This window comes from Castor canadensis, chromosome 8 (genome assembly GCF_047511655.1).
Source record: "Castor canadensis chromosome 8, mCasCan1.hap1v2, whole genome shotgun sequence".
Taxonomy (NCBI): domain Eukaryota; kingdom Metazoa; phylum Chordata; class Mammalia; order Rodentia; family Castoridae; genus Castor; species Castor canadensis.
This window is the reverse complement of record NC_133393.1, coordinates 83,640,029-83,659,114: the sequence shown is the minus strand read 5'-3', so window position 1 is coordinate 83,659,114 and position 19,086 is coordinate 83,640,029. Positions and strand designations below refer to the sequence as shown.

At 39.4% G+C, this 19,086-nt stretch overlaps 1 long non-coding RNA gene across 2 annotated transcripts in view; it reads right to left on the bottom strand.

Annotated features, from left to right (window-relative positions):
* The window catches only part of LOC141425501 (uncharacterized), an 82,462-nt gene that overhangs the window by 43,616 nt on the left and 19,760 nt on the right, over window positions 1–19,086 (bottom strand). For both annotated transcript variants that reach the window (XR_012450505.1, XR_012450506.1), the window contains exons 2-3: window positions 17,825–17,931; window positions 2,945–3,060 (exon numbers count right to left, since the gene is read on the bottom strand). This is a non-coding gene — a long non-coding RNA (uncharacterized lncRNA). The remainder of the gene's footprint in view (window positions 1–2,944; window positions 3,061–17,824; window positions 17,932–19,086) is intronic.

Genomic DNA, 19,086 nt, shown 5'->3' with positions numbered 1-19,086 from the left:
CTGGAAAGGGAAAAACTACGGAGAGACAGCTGGAACACAGAGGATTCTTAGGTCTATGAAATCCGTTGTATGATGCTATAATGGTTAATCTACATCATTGTCCAAACCACAGAATGGACAACTCCAAGAGATACTCCCATACCTAGACTATGAACTCTGGGTGAGGTCGACCTGGGTTCGCCAATTGTAACAAATGTACTTCTCTGTACTGTTGCAGCAGGGATGTTGGTAACAGAGGATGGGGGGTGGGGAGGTTGGGCAGTAGAGGGGTGGGAGGGTACGCAACTCTGCACCTTCCATTTCATTTCATGGTTAACCCAAAACTTCTCTTGAAAGCAGTCTACAAAAAAAACCAGCTTTGAATGATACAAAATCATTTTTACTGATAGTGATTTCAGTATCACTATCAGTAAAAATAAATCAATAATGGTTAAAAGAAAAGCTGACACTGGGTGTTCCTACAGAAAACTAAATAAAGCTTAGTGAGCACATTTAAGCTGGAAAGTAGAGTGTAGGAGGAGCTATAGGAAGAGACTCAAGTGTGCTAGCACCCTTGTTTCTCAGTCACTCTACAAGCATGGAGGACATAAAAGCATAACCTAATAGTCAAGACTAGACAAATTTACATAATTTTTATACTTGCTTGTTTTAAATAACAGTCTTAGAAAACCCAGTATCAAATAAATTTTACAGATACATGTGAGAAATATCAATGACCCGAAAGTTTCCACCTTAGGTCATAAGGGTAACTTGATCCCCAAAGTCTTTAGTGGAGAATGCATTCTTATTGCGGATCCTATCACAGTCCTGGACTGGTTTTCTGACATGATGTCCAACATTCTGGTCTTTCTCAGTCTGCTGTAGTTGGATCACCTAACTCCATAGGGAATTGACTGCTCAGTGTCATCCTGGAAATAAGGATGAAAAGAGCGAGTTTTGTCAGGATGGACAATACCCTTGGAACCATTCCTTGCGTTAACTGCCTCACTTCTGTCTAGAGAACGGCCAGAAGCAGTCCTGTTCCCACTATTATGAGAAACAGCTTTCTGAGTTATTTCTGAAGTGACTTTACTCACATACTATGGAAGAAAACTTTCTCCTCAGCTTTAACTCAGGTAGCAAAGGTATTTCTCATTTATAGTGTGCTTCCTGCAGACCAACCTCACTTCTAGAGAGCAGCACTAGTGACATCAGAGTTACAGCTGAGTCCTACCCTCACATTGTGTGGCCAATGTCTTTTCCACTCTCAATGCAAAGGTGCCTGGTCGTATTCATACCACCATCTCACCTGCTCTCACTTCAAAAATTAGCAGAAGTCCATCAGTTCCAGGTTTATTGCAACCCTAGCAGATGGACAGCTTTGGTGGGTTTAAAGGGCCATAGCTGGTTTCAATAAGCTACCAATACACAAATCAATTTCTCCCAAAATGACAGCTGTGAACCTTAGAACAGTGTAAGGAAGGCATGGAGAGTGAAGAAAATGGGCCCATTTTCAAGTTGGCCATTGAGACAGGCTCGCAGGCGCTTCATAAGAATGAGTCCTGAGGTTTAACACATCTTCTAAAAGAGGCCATCTGTCAAAGTCAGTAGCCAGCCTCTGATAGGAAGGAGAAGTGTTTCAAGAATCAGCCTGCCCTGCAGTGACTTTGCCCAGAGCCAGGACATCGCCTCCCCTGACTTCAGAACAGAAAGTCTTTCTCCTAGCCATGCCTGTCAAAATTCTATCCTCTCCTCTTTCCCTTAAGACCCTCCAAATCCCCACAGTCAGGTGAAAATCCTCTCTCTACTCATATTTCATCTTTTTCATGATATTTGAAAGAAATGATTGCATTATAAATTTGCAATTACTTAATCCACTACTGAATGATGAAAAGGCAAGAGCATTTGTTACCCCACAGTACCTAGTGCTGTGCCCTGACCTAGTAGGAACTCAGCATTTGTCACACTAAATGGGGATGGCCCACTAACATCACCAGAATGTTGCTAAGGTTCACATTATTTTTATCTTTCTAAAATACTTGAAAGTCTCAAAAACACATATTCTAATAGATTCCAATGACAAAATTGTTAGGATTCAATTTGAACTTTTATGCTTTCTTTCCAAAAGAAAGATCATTTAGTTCAAAAACCTAGTACTTAAAGATTTCCTTACGTAAATCACTGGGAGTAAGCAGAAATACATAATATGATAAAGCAACATTTGAATTATTTATAACAATTAGCCCTGGTAGAACAGAGTGCTTTTCTTTTTCAGCCACTGAAATGTACATGTTGCCCCTTTGGACAGTGGTTATGCAATGTGCTCCTGAAACGCTGCCTACTCCACCACCAAAATGACATGGAGACTGCCCACCAACCTGAAGCATCTTCTTTCTAACTCATCCTGAGAATTGCATGGTCATGTCCATCAGGCTTTCATCCCAGATACTCATCCTGACCCAGTGCTGTAGACAGGTGCAGCCAGCAAGCATGCCAAGTGGCAGGAGCCAGATGGTGGAAATTAAAGCTGGAGAATGGGACAGAAACCCATGATACACAGACTGCCCACAGTTATTAGAATCAGTGAGTTGTCGATAGAGCTCATTCTGCATTTATTATCCAGGTTAACTCATGATGGTGATAACCCTTGGCTTGTGATCCTTTAAACTAGTTAATTTGGGGATGGAAAACTCAAAAATCACAGCAGAGAAATGTCAAAGAGAGTTGCCTGTTTGCTTCTAGAGCACAGAGCTATAGACACTTCACCAGCAAGTGACTCCAGGTCAGCGATAGAGAAGTGAATGGCAGGATTACACGAGGTCAGTGTCTGTGTCCTCTCCTCTCTTGCCAGGGTGTTAATTCTGATTCAGGAGGCCTGGGGATCTGGTCCAGGCTCTTGTTTATGCAGCTGAAGAAGAAAGATCGGAACAGCACACACACACCCTGGGGTCTGCAGAGCAAGTACCTCTGAAATGGAGGGAATCCAGGCTGCTCAGCAGAGTGTGTGGGGGCAGCAGGAAGTCAAGAATGTGGTGTTTCATTCACTGTCTCTACCAGGCAGGGAGTCTCCAAATATGGACCCTGAAACAGACAAGTAAAATCATATCACCTTGGAACATCAGAAATAAAAATCTTTGGGCCCCACCCCAGATCTATTGAATGAAAAATTCTAGCAATGGAGCCCAACAATCTGTGTGTCAATAAACTCTTCAGGTGTCTCTGATACGCAGCAATGAAGGAGAACTCAGCAACAGGGATAATCAGGTATCATTTGTGTTGTCTTTTGGAAAAAGACTTTATGGATATGGATGTACCTAATGTTCTCAAAACTCACTGAAAACCTCGCTGCCAATATGCTGTCAAGATCATCCTCAGGAGAATGTGCAAAATGACTCCATTTTCCTATCCAGAGTAACTCATCAGTTCTAAGAATTTCCAGAAATGAACACTACTTCAATTCCAGCTACACCACCTCCACTGAGCCCTACTGTGGAGCACATCATCACCATTGTCACCACCACCATCATCATTGTCACCACTGTCAACATTTGCATGATGCTTACTTAGGCCAAGCACTGCAATTAAAGCCTTATAAATAGTAATTCACTGAAACTTCCCACACATACACACACATCATAAGGTTGGTACTATCACTTGTAGTGATTTTACGGGTGAGGAAATTGAGGCAAAGAAAATTAAATGATCTTCCAATAATCTGCTAAGGGTCAGAGTAGGTTTTTAAACCCAAGTAAACTGCTTCATAAACTCTGTGCAAGAGCAGCCTAGGTTGTGGTTAGCACCTACCCATCCCACTTCATCCTTTACCATTCTCCCCAAACAGCTTGCCAGTCCTTAAGTGAGCCAGCCCATACTTCCTAGAATTCTTTACCACCCAGCCTTCCTCTCACTTGGAAAATTCCTACTTTTAGTTTTGGCCTAAACCAAAAGAAGAAGCTTTCCCTGGATCCTTCTATATAAGCTTAAGGCATCCTTATCTTTTTGTTCCTGTCAGCCATATCTCCATCAGAGTGGTTATTGCACCACATTAGAATTGCTTGTCTGTCTTTCCTACAGCCTACTGGTGTTTCTGAACAGATACAGTCATTCTATTTTTGCCATGGCCTCAGGGCATATCATAGGTACAGGTAAAGTAGACGAGGACAAGTGCATCCTTCTCTTCAGGAAAAGTTCAAAAAGGAAACTGGCCAGGTGCTGGTGACTCATGCCTGTAATCCTAGCTATTTGGGAGGTTGAGATCAGGAAGATCATGGTTTGAGGCCAGCCTGGGCCAGAGCAAAATGGACTGGAGGTGTAGCTCAAGTGGTAGAGCACCTGCTTTGCAAGTGTGAAACCCTGGGTTCAAACCCCGGTACTGCCAAAATAAATTAATTAATTAGTTTAATTTAATTAAAATAGGTAGGAAACTGAGGTAGTAATAGTATGATAATAGCTGGCAAACTCCGGTGTATAAACAACACATCCATCCTAAGCACAGGGTTAAAATTGATTTGCAACATTTCGCAACCTGACACCATTGAGATATCTTCTAGTGGGCATCCAGTGCCAGCAATCACATGCTCAGAAATGTCTTTACCCCAAACCGAAGATTTCCTAGCACACTTTATGACACAAATCTTTGAAAGTTTCAAAAGGATTCTCTCTGCAAGGCTGTTGAAAGGAGCTCTCCTGATGGTCTCCTGATGGAGGTCTAGCTTGCAGTTTATAGGAATCTGAGGAACCGCCTCAAGGATGATCATTCACAAAGACCACGTGGAGAAAGAACTGGTGATGGATGGAGTCAAAGAAAAGATCCAAAACTGGTATGAAGATGTGAAAATCCATTATAGAAGCTTTCATAGTTCAATAGTGCATCTTGTCTGAGGGTCAAGTTCAATCTATTTGCCTCTGGTTTTTGCATATTAATGTGCCACTAATGTTTATGTATTCCAAAATAATTTGTCATATTATTAAGTAAAAATTATAAAAAGCCATTGTTTTGGACTAAGATCCTACCCTAGATCCTAACAGACAGAGTTACTCACACTAAAGTTCAAACAAAGCTGTTTATCCAACCTTCCAAGAAACCAGGATTGAAGAGATAACAGCCAACTTCCTCAAACTTGCCAGTACCAATCCTCATAGTAACAAAGGTATGTGGTCTTTATTCTTACATAGAAAAGATAACCTAAAGGAATGTGATATTAATCAATCAGCTATTTTTCCATTGCTCTAGCTCTGCCTTACAGGGAAAGTAACTTTGAAATGAGCAATTCATTGCTTGTCCTTTTCTTCTGATTTTTGTCAGCCATTCCCTGTCTATAAAACCAATCACTCTGCTCAGTCCAATTCTAGAACCAAATAAAGCCAATTAAAATTATTAAGCCAAATAGTTGTGGTTTTGTCCTTTAACTATATGTAGTTATGACATATTTAATATATGCACATTTAAGAAGATCTTTCAAGGAACCATAAAATGGCATTTAAGCTACAAAAACAAAACCTAACAGCATATTGTCTTAATAAAAGCCTCTTATATTAAAAACTTCACAACCTTTTTTTCAAAAGATTTCTCCAGAAGGTCATAGCCAATTCAACATTGTTTCTGGGGTGAAATTTGCTAGGTTTTGGCTTCCAATAATTGTTTGCTTTGCCAAATGATAATTGAGAAAAACATTACAAAGGGAACAATCTAGGACCTTTGGACACATTCCTGGAACTCTTAAAGAGGCTAATTACAGTCATATGTCACTTAGTGACACAGACATGCTCTGAGAAGCGTAATTTCACTGTTGTGAAGACATCATAGTACATACTTACAAAACAGATGCCTATGACGTCACTAGGCGATGTAATATTACCAGACCACCATAGTATACGTGTTCTGGCATTGACAAAACATCATTATGCAACACAAGACTATGTTCAAATGGAGCACAACCCTAATTCTAAATGAAAGGTGAAACTCTCTATCCTTACAGTTTAAAAACAGTGGTAGTATCAAGAAATATGTAGAACCACTGTTCTCTGTGCTTTTCAGAACACGTGGCTGCAGACCTTAATGGGTTTGCACTTGGCTTAGACATCCCCAGGGCTATACACAGACAAGCACACAATTGAAGTTAGAAGGCAGTCTGTCCTAAGCATTGTGGAATTGGTAGAAACCAAAAAAGGCCTCAAGAATCTGGAGTGGTAAATCTGAATAGGTAAATTATATAGAAAGCAAAAGGGTTGATGAATAGTCTGTTATTAAAATGTCAAGTTGACAGAAATTTTATTAGGGTTTGGAGGTTCATGAATTTGGGCAGGTAGTTTGGGGACAATGTGGGAAGAACCTGAACTGTCCCACTAAGAACATAAACAAAAGGATTCTAGGAGCCTGTGAGAAGTCATCTGGTCTACTTCTTTCATTTATAGGTAGCCCCACACCTAAACCATACCAGACAAAATAAGTTATTCAGCTTCTAGTTACAAAAAAATGTCAGAGGCTGAGGCAAACATCAAAAAAGCTCAAATTTCTAGGGTGTTCACTCCATTTTCATGTTCAGACAGGAAAATATACATCTTTGCAGAGAAGAGCCCCTAAATTTCCTCTCAGTGTTTCAGATGATTGGGCCAAGATATAACTTCCATTACTCTATAGGAGAAGCTGGACAGGGAAAGAGTTATTTAGTGTGAATGTGATTCTTTTCCATTCTAAACTCAGACAGAGAGAGAGAGAGAGAGAGAGAGAGAGAGAGAGATCTCTGAAACCTACAAGGGCCCTCAGGCTCATTTGGTGTTCTCCATGATAGGTATGTTTATTGGCAGAGAAAACTCTCAACAGTTGGAGCCTTGGGTGACATGTCCACTGCCTGCTTGTGTTACGCTAGACAGCATCCTAATCTCTTCCTGTATCCCTTTCCAGCACCTCATGTCTGTGTAGATGGGAAGAAAAGGTATAGGACATGAGAAAAGATGTACATAAAATATTCTACATACAAGGGGATTGGACGTCTAGCCAACTGTCATTCCATGCTGAATGCCACTTGTATATAGGATATTGTTCCAACCCAGCTAGCAGAAGGCATGTAATCTAAAAGTAAAGATGGAACAAAAGCAAATGATGTGAAAAGAGGTAGGGGACGGAGTAGAAATAGGGAGCCATCAAGTCAAGCACTAAGTACAAAAAGTAGGCAGTCAAGATCTATTTCCTGAAAGCTTAATTTGTTTTTAAGGAATATTTACTTCTATTTAGTTGGTTTAAATGTGTCTTATTATAACTGACAATAAGCTACTGCTTCAAGTAGTGAAAACAAACTCCTGCCTGGATGGCTTGATTGATGAAATGAAAAACAACATTCTTAATTAGCATTTGAAATTCTTGAAGGAAATAGTCAACAAACTGTAATAAAAACAGGGGAAAAAAATCTGAAACAACTACAAGTAAATTATCCTCTTTTTAAACTCCCTTTTAAATAAGGTGGAAGATTTTTTTAAAAATTTTTGAGTTTGAAAATTATTTTTCTTACATTTTCACTCTATTTGCTTTTCAAATACAAATATTATACAGCGCATACTTATTTTAGATGTGGAAATGCATAGATAATATTCACCAAATAGAAAATGATATTAATAATGAGGAAAACTGAAACATTAACAGAAATAAAAAGGATAACTTAGTCTTTAAGCTTGTTTTGCATCAAGGCTAGCAATGAGTGTGTGTTTTGGGTTTCCTTGTATACTTTTTGTGAGTTAGGACTCTAATTGCCAACTATTCTGTGCCTTCCATTTTTCAAATTATGCTTGTTAATAATACGATTCTATGTGTAAATATATGCACATATGTTATCTATGGTACATTTTGAAGAAATGACTTGTGTTTCTTTGAAATTTGAAGCTGATCTAAAACCAAGGAAAATTTAACCATTTTACTTTTTTCCTTAAATATTTACTTACTGATCAGTTTGACACTTAAACTTTGTCTATAGAGTCTTAAGAAACAGGGTGTGTTGGTATTTTAATGCCCTTGAAAATCACTAATTTTCTTAGGACTCATAATTTCAAATTTAATAGCATTAAGACTTTTCTGGATGGGCAAAGAAAAATGTGTTTATCAAATATCTTCTCTGTGCTTTCTTCATGTGTTGAGTCTTTTACATATAAACTCATTTCAATGTCAGTATATTAGCTACATTTTACTTCTGAGAAAACTGAGACTTGGTAGCTGGCCCAGGGTAATGCTAGAAATAGAAGAACCAGAGCTGAATCCAGATCTATTGAATTCCAAGGCCTGGGCTCTTGTCCACACAGGATTATGCAACAGCTGGAAGGAGCCACACAGATCACCTAATCCAACAAGTAAGCCCTCCCTCCTCCTCCCATTCAGCCAAATGTACAGATTTCATAGACAAAAACACTAAAAATCAGATCATCTCAATGCTTTGCCAAGCCACAAGTTAGGCAAATGTTGAAAGTACTCATACACTGTGACATTCAACAGTGTTAAGATGCAAAATTAGTGACTTTTGGTACTCCCCCCACACTCATTTTTAAAGTGAACTTTATTGGATATAACATATTCAGAAAACATCATTCATTTAAGGTCCACAAATTAATGAATTTAAACAGATCATTTTCCTTCTGTTTTCTAGAATCTTATATAACTGGATTCATGCAGCATGTGCTCTTTTGTTCTTTTCATTTGCATGGTGATTTTGAAATTCCTCCTTGTTGCTTTGTATATTAATAGCTTGTTTCCTTGCATTACCGAATTGCACTCCATTGAATGGATATACCACATTTTTCTCCATTATCTGTTGAAAGACAGGGTTATCTCCAGGGTTTTGGTTTTTTTTGTTGTTGTTTAGATATGATAAATTTAATTTTCATGAACATGTTTGTATAGACCTTGATGCTATCATGTTTTTACTTTTCTTGGATAAATACCACAGAGTAAGATGGCTAAACTGTCTGTTAACTGTATGTTTAACTTTACAGTCTTCCAAAGTCATACCATTCCCACCAGCAATGTTCTGTTCCAGTGCCTCCACATCCTTGCCAAAACTTAGCCAAATTTTTCAGTCCTTTAAAAATTAGCCATTCTGATAAACATATAGTGGTTCCAGTTTACATTTCCTTTTGTTTTATAATTATTTGCTTGTTGCATAATTATAAATATTTTCTGTCATTCTGTACAGAAATTCTTTATAAGGTATATGCCAGGGTGGTTTTAGTTATGTCTACAAATTCTTGGGTCCTCCTCCACTGGAGAAATTTGTCAATGTCACTTGAGAGTAAATCAAAAAAGATTACGGTTGCTATCTTCATCTCTCTCTCTCTCTCTCTCTCTCTTTCTCTCTCTCTACCAGAAGCTAGAGTCATGAGGACAAGCAGGCAGGCAGTTTGTGGAAAAGCTCATGTGTTCAGGTTCTGAGGTAGATCTGCCAACAGCCTCCTAAGGAGAAGTGAACCCTCCCCGTCAGGCCCTTGGGTGACTTCACCCCTACCGACAACTAAACTGCAACTTCCCATATTTGGGCCCATGGAAACTGTGAGGTAATAAATGTTAGTTGTCTTCAGTTGCTACTTTTAGAAGGTAATTTATTACACAAAATAGATAAGTAACATAGTATTACCATAATTTTCCTCCATCCTATGGATTGTCTTTTTAGTTTTCTAAGACTGTCTTTGAGAAGCAAAACATTTAATTTTAACAAAGTTCAGTTTTTAAAATGGTTCATGATCTTTATGACTATCCAAGAATTCTTTGCCTGCCTAAAGAATATAAAGATTTTCTCTTATGTTTTCATCTAGAATTTCTATCATTTTGGCTCTTAAATTTACATTTATGGTCCCTTTTCTGTGTTATCCAAAATCTAGGTTAGTGGTTTTCCACACAAACATTCAGTTTCTCCATCACTACTTGTTGAAAAGACTTTCTTCTTGCTATAAATCCCATCTTTAAAAAATATCAACTGACTGTATTTATAGGATCTATTTGTGGAGTTTTATCGTCTGTTGGTCCATGCGTCTACCCTCTCACCAATATCACACTATCTTGATTACTGTAGCATTGTATCAATTCTTAAAATCAGGTAATAGAAAACCTTCAACTTTGTTCTTCTTTCTGAAAAGTACTTTTGTCACTTGCATTTTCATATATATTTAAATTCAGCTTTTGCATTTCTACCAAAATAACCTGCTGACATTTTGATTGAGGGTGTATTAAAGCTACAAATCAATCTAGAAAAAATGTAACTCTTAAAAATAGAGTCTTAACTGATTATTTTTAATATCAATAAGTTGGAGACAGATTACTAGTATGAAAAACCAGACTTAAGGGAAATTTCCTGTTGTGCAATTACTTGCTTTTTCCTGAAAACAGTGTTACAAAGTTTAGATTCAACTTGGATATGCCTTGGTTTCCTTATCTCTAAAGTAGAAAAGCAAGGTATTTATTTCTGAAGATTATAACTGGGATTTTAGATGAGGATAGAGTCAGTGGGTGGAAATAAGGAAGCACAGTCTTATGCAACTCTAAGAATTTGGAGGGGGTAGTAAATGTTTTCCTAGAATAGTTTGAAAAGAATTCTTTAAGTATGTATCTTGGCCAGGCACAGTAGGTTCACTCCCTTAATCCTGGCTACTCAAGAGGCAAAGACCAGGAGGATCAAGGTTCAAGGCCAACCTAGGCAAAAAGTTCAAGAGACCCTCCATCTCAACCAATGGCTGGTCAAGGTAACTCACACCTGTCATCCCAGCTATGTGGGAAGTATAAATAGAGGATTGTGGTTCAGGCTTACCCCAGGCATAACTTTGAGACCCTATTCAAAAAATAACTAAAGCAAAAAGTAGTACAGTGCCTGCCTAGCAAGTGCAAAGCCATGAGTTCAACCTCCAATACTGCCAAGGGAAAAAAAATAAATTTTAACTAGTAAATTTGTTTTGTTTTTATTTCATTTTCTGCCTACTAGCAAAAACAAGCTGTTAATATTTTGTCTAAATCTGACAGGGAGCTGGCTGTGTTACATTCATTAATTCAACAAATATTTGCTATGTACCAGGCCTGAATTAGGCACTAGGTACAAATTGTGTGTGTGTGTGTGTGTGTGTACGTGCGTGTGTGTGTATTTTTGGTGTGAATACACCATAACTGTGTATCTCTTTATCTGTATTTGTAAGTTCAGATGAAAACTATTCTTACTGCTCTGCCCTTCCTTCATCGTTTGAGCTCAGATTAGAATTATACGTCACTGATTATTTCTGCCTCTTCTCCAAGTTATTTCTTTCAACTAACTCTGTCTCTGATATTGTTACAAAAGCATGGTTTCTTGGGTCTTTGCCCCAAAGTCTGAAGAAGGAGAATATGGAGACTGGGGTTAGAGGTAGTAATAGTACTTTTACTCTGTAACATAGCTGATTCTTCAGGCATCTCACCTTTCACAGGAGACAGCAGCCAGCAAGTATTTCCCATGTGCCTATCGTATGCCTGGAGCTGAACACCTTGGAGGCTCTTGACATCAATGCCATAGCTACTTCTACTGTATTGCTTACCTGTGAAAACGGAAGACAGCTGAAAAGATAAAAAGTCTCCTGCAATTCTACAGGTGGAAGGCAACAAAAGTCAGGACCAGTGATGGCACTGAGAATGGAGAGAAAAGGATGAATGTGGGAAAAACAACAGCTGATTAACTGGATATGGGGTTTAAGAGGGAATGATAAAGCCCAGGTCATTGCAACTGTAGGATGCAGCTACATTCACGGAGATTTGTGAATAGTGAGTGATGGTCAAGATTAGTGGAGAAAACAAGATGAATTTGTCACATTCATGTTTAATTTAAGATTGTTTTGAGACCACCAAGTGGATATATGAGGCCCTACTTTACCTGGCATTCAAAGAAGAAACTTGGACTAGAAGTAACTTTAAGTCACAGCCATGAATGGGAATTCAAGCCTGGTCACTGACTAACTAAGGAAGAAGTGGAGAGCAAGAAGAGAATAAGGACCAGAAGAAAAGCCTTTAGGATTCTAACATTTAAAAGAGAAGCATGAGTCTGAAAGGGAACGAAGAAATTACAGAGAGAAAACTAGTTGGGAAACCAATCGAGAGTGAAAGCCAGAAGGACAGTGTGTGTAGAGAAGGCAGGGTGGGAAATCGGAGGTTACAGTGTAAATCTTGCTAAAAATTCAATAAAATGAGAACTGAATTAACAAGTATTTTATAATTAAGTATAGTTCCTAGCTAAGGGGAATCTTACTGGTGTAATGAAAAGAAAAGAAAAAGAAGTAAAAGAAAGAAAGAAGGGAAGGAAATAACTTTCCAAGACCAAAATAACATGCATATCAAGATTTAAAAAAAAAACCTAGAGGTGTGATTCTTGGCACTCTCCACCGGATTGCAGATTTCAAGTTTCAGGTTCCTCTTCTCATTATTTTCTCTGGCTAGCAAGAACAAAATAACTTTCTTCACCCTTTGACAGATTAGAACTGTGTCAGCTTTCTCCCTTGAGATGAACTCTAGATGTGGGATTATCTATCTTTGAAAACAAAACACCTTTCACCACCTACATCAACTCCAGGAGGAAATGTCAGGCTCAGTGAGCACCTTGATTCCAGATCGTGACATTTCCACAGCCTGGCGTCCCCAAGCCAGGCAGAGTCAGAAACCCAGCGTCTTATTTCGCAACTCTTATTTTCACAGCAGAATTGGCCACATGTGTGGAAACTCATGAATAAAGCAGCTTTGAAATGAGAATAGAAGCTATCTCAGCAGACTCAACTAAAGTCTATTATAACAATGTATAATGGTTCTTAAGCTGATTTTTAACAAGTGGATTTTTGAGGGGGAGTTTCTTAGAAGATAGAATTTTAGACTTGAAATCATCTGAACTTAGTCTACCCAACTTTTGTCTCATTGCTGTTATAGTGAACAATAGTGAGGTCACATACATAAGTATGCTTTAAAAACCACTAACTAATATAAAAATGCATAATGATATTTCCATTATTGTTTTCAACTAATCATGAATGTGGCTTAAATTTCCAAAGATGATTAAGACAAATAATCAACAGAGCAGTCCTCAAAGAGTTTACAGAAGGGATTTAATTCTTCTTTAATTTAGGCACTATAATTCATATCCTATAATTTCTGTAGTATTTTTAAGAGTTCTACCCTGCTGCCCTCTCAAAAACAAACTAGTAAACCACAAGTAAATGTCTAACTTTGGCTTTACCCTAACATGTTGTTTTTTTAAAAAAAGAAATAATCCTTACCTTATCCTAATGGTAAAACTCACTCCCACCCATCAACTTCAATTCTCACCTTCCCTACAAGACCTTCCCTGTCTAAAGTCCATAATGGCTGCCCTGTTCTGTGGTTCTGCAGCAACAGGGTATGTTTGTTAAATTCTTGCATTGTAACAGCATATGGCAGTATGTTGGATAAAGAAAAAAAGTCCCAGAAGTTAGAAGACCATGGTTCTAGCTCAGCTCTGTCATTCATCAGCTGGTGATACAATGCAATTCACCCTCTGACCCTAAGCCTTCCTCATCTATAGATGAGAAAGGTAAGCTTAGTGCAGTTAGTTCTGTGAAAACCAAGATTTTATTTATAGATTCTATTCAACAATTGCCTTCAAAATCTCTCCCTAGAAATCTCAAAACACCTTACACAGCTTAGTTATTAGCAGCAGGTTATTCTTATTACTTCTGCTACTGCCACTGTTACCATAGTATTTCTTGAGCACCTACTATGTGTCATGCACAGAGCTAATCTCTTCCTTTGCAATATCTCATTTAATACTCACCTCTCTGAGTAAATGCCAATGAGATCTGGCAGTTTGAACTTTAAATCTGACATGGGTTATAATTTAAGTGGGAAATCAGACAGCTCACAGTATTACCAGAAGGGCTAGAGAACCACTTTTGAGGCTGAACACACAAAAAACAGCACCTCAAGTCACACCACTGAGCCATTTTGGTAAGGTGGCTACTGGTGCTCTGGGAAGTAGCTAGCACAACCTGCAACACTAACATTCTTTTTTTTTTCTTTTATTATTCATATGTGCATACAAGGCTTGGGTCATTTCTCCCCCCTGCCCCCACCCTCTCCCTTACCACTCATTCCACCCCCTCCCTTTCCCCCCCACCCCCTCAATACCCAGCAGAAACTATTTTGCCCTTATTTCTAATTTTGTTGTAGAGAGAGTATAAGCAATAATAGGAAGGAACAAGGGTTTTTGCTGGTTGAGATAAGGATAGCTATACAGGGCATTGACTCACATTGATTTCCTGTGCGTGTGTGTTACCTTCTAGGTTAATTCTTTTTGATCTAACCTTTTCTCTAGTACCTGTTCCCCTTTTCCTATTGGCCTCAGTTGCTTTTAAGGTATCTGCTTTAGTTTCTCTGCATTAAGGGCAACAAATGCTAGCTAGTTTTTTAGGTGTCTTACCTATCCTCACCCCTCCCTTGTGTGCTCTCGCTTTTATCATGCAACACTAACATTCTTAACCCTGCATGCTGAATGTCACCATTAGTACTGCCATCCCTGCCCCAACTGCTGCCTCTGGAGTTCAATCTTTCCACTAGCAGCTCCTATGAGAAGTTCCTGTGGCCTGCAACTCTGGGCCAGGGATTGGGCATCCCAGTTGCAGGGGAAGCTGGGAGAACAAGTAGTTGGAATTATATATTGAAATCATTCCTAAAACGCAGGAGAGAGAGTCCACATGCTATGCAACAGCAAAAAAAAAGAAAGACCAAAGTCCACCATAAATATACCCACTGTTAGCATCCCTATTTTTCAAACAAAGAAACAGAGACTTCAGAAAGTTAAATAACCTGCCCAAGATCACAACAATGGCAAATGGCCAAGTCAGTCTGTCCACCCTTGCATACCATAGTCTTTCCAAAAATGCTCTGCTCCTGTTAGGCTCAATAGCTTACAATGAATGGGAGACTACAAGGACAGGTTAGTTTGAGCTGTTGATTTGCCTTCATTGTCATTTCATTGCTATCACCATTTTCATATTTAAATATAATCTGCAAAATTGTGACTCAATGACCAATTCACCCACACCTGTTATGGTTTAGATATGAAGTATCTACCACTAAAGCCTTCTGTATTGAAAACTTGGTCCCTGATGCAAGCTGTGTTCAGAGTGGAGCTTTGGGGAAGTGATTGGATCATGAGGGCTCTGCCTTCATCAATGGGTTAATCCAATTATGGATTCAAATTTTGAGTAGGCTATTGGGAGGTAGTGGAACTGTGGAACATGGGATCTGGTTAGAGGAAGTAGGTCACTGGTGATGTATCTTAAAAAGGTATCTTACCCTGGCCTCTTCCTCTCTGTCTGTTTCTGTTTCCTGGCCACCATCAGGTGAGCAACTTTGCTCCACCATGCCCTTCTGCCATGCCCTTCCACCATGATGCTCTACTTTTCCTCATCCTAGAAACAACAGAACCAGCTGGCCATGGACTGCAACCTCTGAAATTATGAGCCACAAATCAATCTTTCTTCCTTTAAGTTGTTTATGTCAAGTATTTTGTCATGATGAAATACTAACACAATGCCCATTGATACAGATAGAAATGAAGAAATGTTTATATTTTTTAGAATTAGTTTCCATAGACAGAAATGAGAATAGAAAACAACTTTGGCCAGGAACAAAGAGAACCATGGAGCCAAAGTTCAGCAACAGACAATGTTGAAAATAGTATTTCCATATCCCAGTATAGCTACCATTTTGCAACTGAACACCAGCAGCTCTCCAAATCACAATGCTTTCCCTGCAGCTGTTTCAACTGTGATTATGAAAGGAAGACTGCAGACCCTCTGATCATAGCTCAGTTTAGGTGGGAGGGTACTTCCCATTACAGCGTGGGAATAGTCCACTTCCCTTCCTCCTCTCTCAAGAGAACATAGGAGAGCTATGTGTGGTAAGGGGAAGAGAAAGGAAGAGAAGCATGGTGAGTTAAACTTATGGACAGCCCTCAAACCACATTTTATGGTTATGAGCATCAAGCATGGTCTCCTTTATGACAAACTCTATGCTAGAACTGAAAATAAGAAACAAAAACCCTTACAGGCCCTCCCCCAGCCTGGCTACCAGTCCTCTTAGGTAAAGGGTCCAAAAGTCAGCACTAGGTAAGTGGTAGAGAGATCCTAATAGTATGGTCAGTCCACAGAAACTAGAAAGGCACCTACTCACTTCTGAAAGAACCAAGTGTTAGCTACATTTTTTACACCCTAAGCAACAGCTTTTGTGTGATTCTCTCGAAATACTGAGCTTTCTAAAAAATTATTTTGATTTCTCTGAACCCCTATGCAAAATCTGCTCCATTTCGCTAGAGAAAGTGGGCGAAAAATGTGTACTCACTTGCCCTTGCTCATATGAGTCGAATTTAAAACACACTTCCTGGCCTCCTACTCCAACGAGAACTATTCATTGCCTTGGCTATGACAAGTCACCTAAAGCAAGCAATAAAAAGAGCTGAGCTTCCTCCTATGGCCAGGAACACACCCAAAGCTTAGACCTCCCAGCAATGAGGGCCTTTTCACTCCAGTACCTTTAGCATGGCTAAGAAAACCTCTTGGTCAGTTAGAGTTGCTGTCTTTGGACAGAGAAGACAGAAACAATGGAAAGGAAAGGGGACTATCAAAGCAGTCATTTTTTAAACTACCCCATCCAGAAAGTCTCCACCCTTGTTAAGAAGGAGGCACTAAAAGAACTTTACGAGAAAAATCTCATATCCTGAATGATTAAGGATGGTGAGATTTTCTGGGAGGAGTTGAGATATTTTCATTTTGTTTCAGGCATGCACGGGATTGAACCTAGGGCTTTGCATGTGCTAGGCAAGCACTCTACCACTAAGCTACATCTCCAGCAGGGTAATGTATTTTAGAATAAACACTTCAATGGCTGACTGCACCAACATTATTTTCAATAATCAATGACTTACTAAAATGGAGGATTTTGAAATAATGTAATAATTTTTAGAAAATCTTCTTTCTCTTTTTAGCCTGGGATGGCTTAACTTATTAGTCTATTTCTTTATTATAATGAAATATCTGAGGTAGGCTACTTTATGAAGAAAAGAGACTTGTTTTGGATCACAATTCCGGTTCAAGGTCAAGGAGCTGCATCTGGTGATGGCCATATAGCTGAAAGAGTCCTGAGGCAGCACAGAGTATCATATGGCAAGAAGAGAGAAAGGGGGAAAGAGAGACAGAGAGAGGGTCTTCCAGTCTCTCTCCCTATTCCTATAAAGCCACCAGGACTTAACCATAGAAGCTCTTCCCTAATCACTTTATCTAATCCTGATCACCTCCTAAAGGCCCCACATCGACACACAATAGTCAGATTAAGTTTCTATCCTCTTAATACCTCACACACATCCCCCAAACCAAATCCAAACCACAGCAAGATCTAAAGACTGAAGAGCTGCAATCAATACAGTGACTAGCTACAGAGGCTATCAATAAGAGGATTTTCAGGCCTATTTGGGGTCCATCACTCTAAGAAGCAGATGAACTAAATTTGAGTGTCAAAGAGATACCACAAGAAGTTGTTCATAAAACCAACCACAAGAGGTTGCCTAAGATTGCAGAAGCAGGGCAAACACCTGGGGTCCTCTGACGCTGCTCAGAACACTTTCCTCTCCATTGTTTTTAAATGACAGTCATATTAATTTGGTGAGGAACAAAATGTTATGAGACATCCTACTTAGCTGAAAACAGCCCACTCAAATGGCAAAGGATCACATATGACAAGACTTCATCTCCACTGCTCTTCCCCAGCTTGACTTTCAAACACTATTTCAGCGCCTTTGGAAATATCTACAGCAGTCATCACATGAATGTACTCCACCTGCTGCCTGCTTCTCCAAGTTCTGCTTGGTCTGTAAGGTCAAAAAGCCCTCCTCCAAGAAGTAATCCTTGGCCACCTTGGTCTTCAATTTCTCTCCATCCACAACACTAGAGAGAGGTGAAGAATTAAGGATTTAACGTAAGACAAAGCTAGGTTTGGTTCCAGAACTTAATCTTTACCAGGTAGTCTGGCTTTGTGTGTTACTTATTCATGAGATGAGATAATATGTTTAGCTCATACAATTTTTAGCTTTAAAACAAAACAAACAAACAAACAAAACAAAGCCTTTTTAGCATTCACTGTCAAACTCAGAGCATCCCAACTATTTTGAGCACACTGGTGGCCTAATAATGGATTATATTAGTTATAGTCAATCTCTTGGCATTTGGGACAGCCAGGGGGACCTTGAGGCAATTGGGGTGGTCAGAGCCTCCACATCTGACCTTGAGAAGGTACATTCAGACTACTTGGCTCCCACAGAGATGGGAACCAGAGATGAGTTGGTTCTAGTACTTACTGCCTTATCCAACATGCTGAGCTCAGAGAAGAGGCGCTCTACTGCCAAATTCTCTGTCAGCAGCCAGCTTTGGATGAACCATCACTCATCACTGATGAGACCCAGAGCCCAAAGTTGCCAAGAGCAGTTCAAGGTTGACCCAGTGATGGGGGTGGAGATGGGAATTTGGACAGACCAAACAGGAGCTCCAAGCAGCAGATTTAAATTTCTTTCTTCACCTATTTGGACACTTTGTCCACTTATAGCTAATGTTACCTTTTTTAATAGTACCCAGCCTAACTGCAGAGGGTTGACTTAACAAATATAACATGAAGTGTGATACCAGAGAAGATGGGACAGTAGAAAGCTCCAGGATCAGTACTTCCCTCAAAGCAACTACTGAGCTGGCAAGAACCATCAGGATCACTGCCTTGGGAGCTCTGCAGTCCAGTCAAACAATTTGAGTATCCAGTGGAGGGCTTGATTAAGAAAAGCCTACTAAATCTCAATGGATTTTAGTGTTAGGCATAGCAACTACTATCTCCCATCCCCTACTTCTAAAACAAGAAGGCATGGGGACCGAAGCCCACCTTCCTGGTGTAGCTGGCTGGTAGATGCAAGTATCTGCAGGTTGTGTGTTATGATCTACCTAGTGTTGGTCTACCTAAGTGACCAGCACAGAATGTGGTCAGTGTTTCAATCTTCTTGGGGTAAAATTTGTTTCGCTGGTGGCACTGTATCATCAACAAGGGAATGGATAAAGCAA